This window comes from Lissotriton vulgaris, chromosome 1_1, assembly GCF_964263255.1.
Source record: "Lissotriton vulgaris chromosome 1_1, aLisVul1.2, whole genome shotgun sequence".
NCBI lineage: Eukaryota > Metazoa > Chordata > Amphibia > Caudata > Salamandridae > Lissotriton > Lissotriton vulgaris.
The window spans coordinates 899,181,653-899,189,933 of record NC_141685.1 but is presented as its reverse complement, the minus strand read 5'-3'; positions in this window follow the sequence as shown (position 1 = coordinate 899,189,933).

The window sequence follows — 8,281 nt, the reverse complement described above, 5'->3', positions numbered from 1 at the left end:
AAGTACTTCAACTCGTCGTCAGGTGTAGCAAGCGCTATATAAATACAATGTGCAATGTGTTAGCTAACAGTAGCAGCCGGCACGGATCGGGAGTGGCCATGTGATGTAAAACAAAAGTAAAAACAGTACCTTCTCGCCGCTCTCCTGTACGTCGTCTCAGTCTCTCCTCTCTGTGGCCAAAACAGGAGGCAGCCAGGCTCCCTCCCCTAAGCCACAATGCTACAATGCAGTGTTGTGATTGGTCTGAGTGCCGTGGATCAGAGCTCCGCCAGGGAATGGGGTCCTGGGCATATTCACCACACAAGCTGTAATGCAACCTGCATGGAGAATATGGAAAAGTGCCCAATACTGTTTTGGGCGGTCCAAGAGGGCTGGCCAAACAGTCATTGCACACTTGGAGTGGGCAAACAACTTCTCCCCAGCTCTGAGAGCCGAGCAGCCTGCCCACCCTGCAAAGAGCGGCTTTTAAGTTAATTTGATGCCACATAGCAACCATACACATAAATACACTCCACATCATCCCACATAATTCTAAGCAGTATAATTTCACTCAATCCCACACAGTTCCAAGCAACACAGTTCCACTCCACACATTATCATTCCACACAATTCAGCAACACACGACATAATTCAACTCAACAACACATTTACACAACACATCACATACATCCAACCCACGCCCCATAATACCACATCATGCCTCAAAATTCAACAACACAACACATAATTAAACTGTAAAACATACCACTACACAACACAAAATATCATTCCATATAATTACACTCCATTACAGACAATCTCACGCTACATAATTCAAGTACCCTCAAAAACATAATTACTATCCACATAATTCAACTGCACACCATGCCACATAATTCTACGGTACACAATTCCAATCTAAACCACATAATTCCACTACACACTACATACCTCCACTTCACTCTGTAACACATAGGTAAAAAGCATTGTCATTTACAACGCCAATAGCTCTAACTCTTGCAAATGCGAGACCTATTGGCATTGTCAATGCTTGTTTTTTATTGTTGTTCTTCCTTTTGACAGTTTTATCTAGTGTGACCTCAGCCCAAGGCTATTTGAGCGCTATTCATGAGCATCAATTACAGTCCCCAAGATCAGATTTTTTATTTAAGGGCCTTGGAGATGAAGTTATATGCCCAGAATCACAGGATGTTGAGAGCAGGCGCTGAGACTCGAAACTGATCCCCCATCTCTGTAACTCTGACCTTCAAACCACATATGTCTATGCATACACAAGGCATGAAAGTGGGAGGATCCTATTCTTGTGAAGAACACTGGGGCCAAGGTAACAGTCGCCTACACCCAGAGCAATAGAAAAACTGGGAGGCCTCTTAGTTTACTTAGTCAACCCCTTCCCAGCCCTCCATTACCTGAGCAACAGAACAACTGCAAGCCCCACTTGCATTGCTAAATTACTCAAACCCTCCCTAGCCCTCCACCAACTCAGGACAATGGCCTGTCAGGGAAGGGGATTAAGCAACATAAAACACAGGTGCTGGGCTGTCCATACGGTCTGGGGGGAGGCTGAGGTGAGGAATACCCAAGTCCATAACATCACCTGTCCCCCACGGCGAGGCCCCAACATAAAGCCACCATTTCCCGCCCACCATGCCCTGAATGAGAAAGGCTGTGGGCAAGGTGTAAAATACGACACAAAACACCATTTCTGAGCGACATGGGCCCCAGGGGGTGTGAAGTGAGAATAGCTTAATGGCCTGGCCCACAGGGAGGCAGATTCTCCCAATAACCTGATCCCCAGCCCACCATTAGGGCAATAGTCTGGCAAGGCAGGGGTCAGGGAGAGGCCACAGATGATCGTGACCCCCCCAGCGAGGCTACTTTACTATCCCAGTCCGGTGCCCTCTGTGGGCTGGGAAAGAGAAAAAAAGGCCCACATGGGGCATTGACACACCGGCCCTTCGGCCAGTGCCCAACTACCCACTGTGCCAATCCGTCCCTGGATAGAAGGTTTGTATTTATATAGCTCTTCTAACCCCTGAAGGGGTGTTGAAGCTTTTTTTTTTTTGGTGAGTAGCACGATACTCCGGAAACCCGTAAAGGATTAGTGGTGAATTAGTATGGTGAAATATGAAAGTGATTTGAGTGGTGGATATTAGTCAGTTATTTGGAATGAGAAGGATAGCGGAGGGATAGAAGTGAAAGAAAGGTTTGCATTCATATAGCGCCTGTTAGCCCTAATGCGGTGTTGAAGCGCTTTTCTGGCGAATAGCAGGCTACTTCGGAACCCATAAAGGATTAGTGTTGAAAATTAATATAGTGAAATATGAAGTAATTTGAGTGGTGGATATGTTATTCATTTATTTGGATTGATAAGGGTTGGGGAGGGGTAAAAAAGGAAAAAAGGTTTGCATTTATATCGGGCTTCTAACCCTGATGAGGTGTTGAAACGCTTTGTTGGCGAGTGGCACGTCAGAAAGTTGGGTTAGAAGATATATTGAGAGAAGTATAGGGTGAGAAATGGGGTAGAGCATTGGATATGCCGAATTAGAAGAATGTGATAAATATATAGATCCATAAGTACATTGAAAGTATATAGATGCATAAAGGACAGTCTGCAACTCATCTGCCACCACCAGTACAGTCTGCAACTCATCAGCCACCACCAGTACGATCTGCAACTCATCAGCCACCACCAGTACAATCTGCAACTCATCAGCCACCACCAGTACAATCTGCAACTCATCAGCCACTATCAGTACAGTCTGCAACTTATCAACCACCTCCAGTGCAGTCTGCAACTCATCGACAGCCACCAGTGCAATCTGCAACTCATCGGCCACCACCAGCACAGTCTGCAACTCATCGGCCACCACAGTACTGTATCCTGCTTGTCAGCCACCAACTCCATTGCTGCCAATCAGCATCCATCAATACGTCCTGTCAATTAAAGTCTGAACTGCATGCCACTCACCACCATGGATACAACTGTCAATCAGCAATCATCACGCCTACAAGTCGATCAATACTGCACGGAAATCAGCTACCAAGAGCACTGCTAACCAGCATCCATCTGTCTGTCCTGATACTCTGCCGACAGACCGGGTGGGCTAACCTACATTACCAGGTCCGGCCTCCATGAAGGATGACCAGAAGAGCCCAACATGGCTGTCAAGCAATTTAAATAAACACCGCCTCCTATGAGTAGGCAGTGACAGCTGATACCTTAAACTGTGGGGAAGGGGTGGAATCAAAATGCACAGCCCCTCAGCCCCCCCAATCCTAGCCATGGGAGGGAACCCCAGCACAATGCAGGGTCTGTCTATGGGGACAGACTAGAAGGCGTTCAAAGGATTGAAGCCCTCACAAGACCCAAAAAAGCACGGGCGCCAGTGAAAAGGTATCAACATAAGAACAGTTTACAGTGGGAAATGGACACCCTCTGAGATACAGCCCCCCTCTCACACTGTGCCCACCACGGGACGTCTGTCCTTCCGCCCTGGTGTGTCTGATCAGTACCAGAGGATGCACACTTGGAGTTGCCAATGCTTATACTTTCAGATACTGGGTGCTTAGCGCACCAGTGCTCGGTCTGTCACTATGCAAAGTTACCATCTGTAGGACTGTGACCGAGCGACTCTTAAATCAGATTTAAACTCCCTCCTCCTCTCCTTAATCATAAGGCCACTGGGCTAGGGACTCGAGTGTAAAGGAGAGAGACCAGGGGGAGGGAGAGAAAGAGACAGGGGAGGGGGAAGAGACCGGGGAGGGAAAGACAGGGGAGGACAATGTAGTATGGGAGAGATACGTTCTAGTGTTGCAGTATGTTGACACACACTGAACACCCACCCACCACAGGTGTCATCGGTCAGATGACCCTGCTAAATAAAAAGGGCTGAGCGCACGTGCTCAGGGACAGTTAACTAACTACAATACCTGTGTCTGCGTCAATCAATTAATTAATATGAGGGCCTAGGGCCCAAATACCACATTGGCGACGAGAGGGCTGTGCCTGTGCGTGCAGCAGCCCAGCAGAAGAAGAAAAAAAGGGGGGAGAGAGCTGCCGGGTGTTATCACCCTCCCCCCTGCGTGAACTGCGCTGGCCAACGAGAGGCCCGCGGGGCGTGTGATGAGCCCCAGGCCTGGATGCTGATTAGAAGGTGACCGGGAGCCCACACCGCACCTGAAAGCCCGCAGGGTATGTGCCGAGCCCCGGGCCTGCTTCAAGACACGAGGTGACCGGGAACCTATCCCGCACCTCATGAGCCCGCTGTGAGCTGCCCCTGCGAGGAAGTACCCCAGGGGAGAAGTGCAGACCGAGCGGAGCCCACCGCATCCGCCGCAACCGAGGGCCGCCGCAAGTGAAATAATCCATGCAGAGCCCACCCGCGTGAACGAAGAGGCCCGCTGGCCGGAGGTGAGCCCGTGAATGGAGACGCGGGGCTGCGCAATAAGTTTAGTGACCCCCCAGTGAAGCTAGGCCAGCGGGTGCCCACCCCGCTCTGTGAGCCCCGAAACGAAGCGCCGAATGCCTCGTTAGCCTGGGGGCGTGCAAAAAGCCCAGGGGAGTGAGTGTGCCGAGCAGGAGCTCACCCCGCGTCTGCAGGTCAAAGATGGAGGAGCACGGTGGCAGCGACCAGGCTGTGGCCGACAGGAGCAGACTGCGGGGACTGCCTCGAGTGCAGAGCATGAGTGGAGCCCACTCGCATCGGAGTGACCCCCGCAAGTGAGGGGGAACATGCGGAGCCCACCCGCGTTGAGGAAAAGGCTCGCCGGACGCAGGTGAGAAACTGCGAGGCGAGGCGCCAAATGCCCGACAGTAAAGGGGCATGTGAATAGCCCGGGGGAGTGTGAGAGCCAAAGCGGAGCCCACCCGCGGCTGATCAGAGCGGCGCCAGTACCTTCCCCCGCCCCCTGCACAGCCCGTGAGGAAAGAAGGCGAACTGCAGGGGGCAGGACGGAGCAAACATGAACGGCTGGATGCCGCAAGGAACAAGAGACTAGGCTCAATGCTCCCACGAGTGCCAACAGCCTTCCCTCAGTGTAGCGCGGACCTCCCCCGGAACGAGCCGGCAGCGGTGGGGTGAGTCAGGAAGATGAGAATGCGCATCGCATGCGGCCGATCGGAGCGGCCAATAAGAAAGCAAGCCTCAGAATCAGTGTCCTGACCGAAAGGAAGAGAAAGGGCTTACCCGGCAGAGGCGCTGCAGGAACCTCAGCCGCATGCCGTAAGCCTCAGCTGTAGTAAGAGAAGCGCGGGGATGGCCCCCCACCCGCCAAGAGACAGAGTCAAGTGTGGTGAGAAGACTCACCCGGGGGAGGAAAACAGAGAAGCTTCAATTGTGCACACGCAAATGCACACGTCACAAAAGAAAGAAAGAGGCACCTACTGTGGTCCCGATGCAGGGCAGCTAGAAAGCGTGAGCAGCAACCAGGCCAGCCGATGAAGGTGCTCCTTCCCCGATGGCAGCAAGCATAAAACCGGCAATGGGGGAGAAACTGCCGAGGGCAGGAAAGGCAGGCCTGGAAAAGAAAGCAACACCGCCACCTAGTGGCCATTTGCAATACCGCGTTTTTGCATGACAGAATTATCACGGACAGGCTACAGCAAACAAAGGTCAGCAGTGTCCAACCTAAACCACCCCATTATGAACGCTGCCAAGAGCAGAGTAGTGCAACACAGGGAGAACTGCCAAGTGCGCAAAAGGGAGTGATCAGGAACAGGACGACGGAGCGGTGGCGCAGCCCTCCAGAAGCACTGAAGCCAAACTGGGAGAGAGTGCAGCGGTACCTGGTGGCCACAGGTTGTCACGGCAACAGCAGAAAAAGGCAGGAGCACCAGAAAGACAAGGGTGATTCAGGAACCCAGCACCAAGCAAGTGCGCAGCAACACAGGGACAGCGACTACAGCTCCAGGAATAAAAGACAAGGGAGCGCACAGCAAGTGTTCCCAAGGAAGCAAAGAAAGAGCGCAGTCAGAAGCGCGCCAAAGCACTGCAACTGCGGAGAGACGACAGAGCGGTTGCGCAGACTACCAGCAGCATGAAGATTCACAAGAAGGAAGAAGCCGACCACCCAGTTGGTCGCAAGGAGGAAGAAGCCGACCACCCAGTTTGGTCGCAAGGGAGAAGAAGCCGATCACCCAGTTGGTCGCAAGGAGGAAGAAGCCGACCACCCAGTTTGGTCGCAAGGGAGAAGAAGACGATCACCCAGTTGGTCGCAAGGAGGAAGAAGCCGACCACCCAGTTTGGTCACAAGGGAGAAGAAGCCGATCACCCTGTTGGTCGCAAGAAGGAAGAAGCCGACCACCCCGTTGGTCGCAAGGATGATGCTGACCTGCAAGAAGTCAGCGAGCGAAGAAATCTGACAAAAACATCTGACAAGAAGAACAGAGAAGACATCTGTCAAGAGAAAAATGGAGGAGATATCCACGAAGAGGACCAGAAAGAAGACTGAAGCCAAGTCTAACGGAATCAACTAAAAGTCAGAAGTAGTCGAGTGAGAGAAGGTCGCGATGACAGGTTAAGTCACAGAGTGAAGTGAAGACAGTGTCCTAAGGCTTGGACAAGAGCAGAGGAAAACGTGTGGAGTGCACGCTACACGAAGAAGCCTGGTTAGAGCGAACAACCAGATAGAAGACCAGACCGACTCGCTAAGGAAGGAAGAGAAGACCAATCCTATGTGGCACGACGCCACGACGTAGGAAGAAGAGAGGAAAGGAGAAGAGCAAAGAAGTGTGCATGACGGAACACCACAATACCCACCAGAAGGAGAACACCCGATGGGGAAAGTGAAAAGATGCATGGCCATCCGAACACAGTACCTGGAAAGCATCAGCACCACTGGGAGTACACATCTACATGCAAACCCGAAGGACACCCGGGATTGACAGAGGCGAGCAGGCCGGTCCGTTAGTAACAACCACCTCTGGGATGGAACGGAAACAGGACCGTGTCTATCGAAGGGGCAGAGGCCTCAGGGACATCGGTTGCAGCGGGTCCCAAAATGAGAGATGGACCGTTGAAGCTTGCTCTGGAGATCCAGGGAGAACAACGGTAGCATGCAACAGAACAAGTGCCAACAACACTCTTTTCAGGTGGAGCTTCGGACAAGGAAAAGGGACCCGTAGCGACTCCTCCAACGTGTTTGGAGCGACAAGGCGGCAGCCCACCGGTCCAGTGGAAGCCTGGCAGCAAAGGGCCTCTGGGTCGTTCAGTGAGAGGGGACACCCACGAGAGAAGGGTATCCGTGAGAGGGATATCCTGCAACTGCAGATCCTGTTGGAGACAGCCACCAGTTGGAGAAAACACCTCAACCAGGATTATATAGTGGACAGCAGCCCATCAATGATGCACCATAATTCCATCTACACTTTTCACTGACTGCGGTGTCGGAAGAAAGGAACTGTAAAGCACATTTCCACGGTGCAAGTACAAAAGGAGCACATCCACAGGACACCCGAACATTGTGCCAAGTAGAACTAATGGTCCCGGCTGCAAGGATACCCTCGCCGGATGAGGACCAGCAGTGCAGAGACTATGTGGAAGTCATCTACATCGAGTTATGTTTGGTTTGCAATCTTGTATTTTCTGTCACAGGTTCGGACTTCATTTTGTTTGGAGCTTCGTTAAAGTTTGGGAGGGAAGTAGTATCGGAGAGATACGTTCTAGTGTTGTAGTATGTTGACACACACTGAACACCCACCCACCACAGGCGTCATCGGTCAGATGACCCTACTAAATAAAAAGGGCTGAGCGCACGTGCTCAGGGCCAGTTAACTAACTACAATACCTGTGTCTGCGTCAATCATTTAACCTCTTCAGCGCTGCATGAATTTTCGCGCTGTGCTGAAGATTCAAAAAGCAGGTGTGGTCATGACGGAACGGTTCCGTCATCAGAACAGCCCAACCGACGCTGATGACGGAACCGTTCCGTCATAAGCATCGAAGGGGTTAATTAGTATGAGGGCCTAGGGCCCAAATACCACAGAAAATAAGAGAGAGAGCAGAGAAAGGGGGAGAGGGAAAGGGAAGAGAGAGAGAAGGATTGAGACAGGGAGTGAGCACAGAGAGAAAGAGCGGACAGAGTGGAGGGAGAAAAAGCAGAGAGCAAGAGAGTGCAGAGAGAGCGAGCAAGAGACAGCACAGAGAGAGCAAAAGCACAGGAAGTGATTGCGAGCAAAAGAGCAGAGAGAGCAGAGAGAGCGAGGGAGAGAGCAGAGCGAGAAAGATCACGGGCTAAAGAGAAAAGGAGCAGGGGGTAAGTGAAAGAAAGAGCGAAAAGA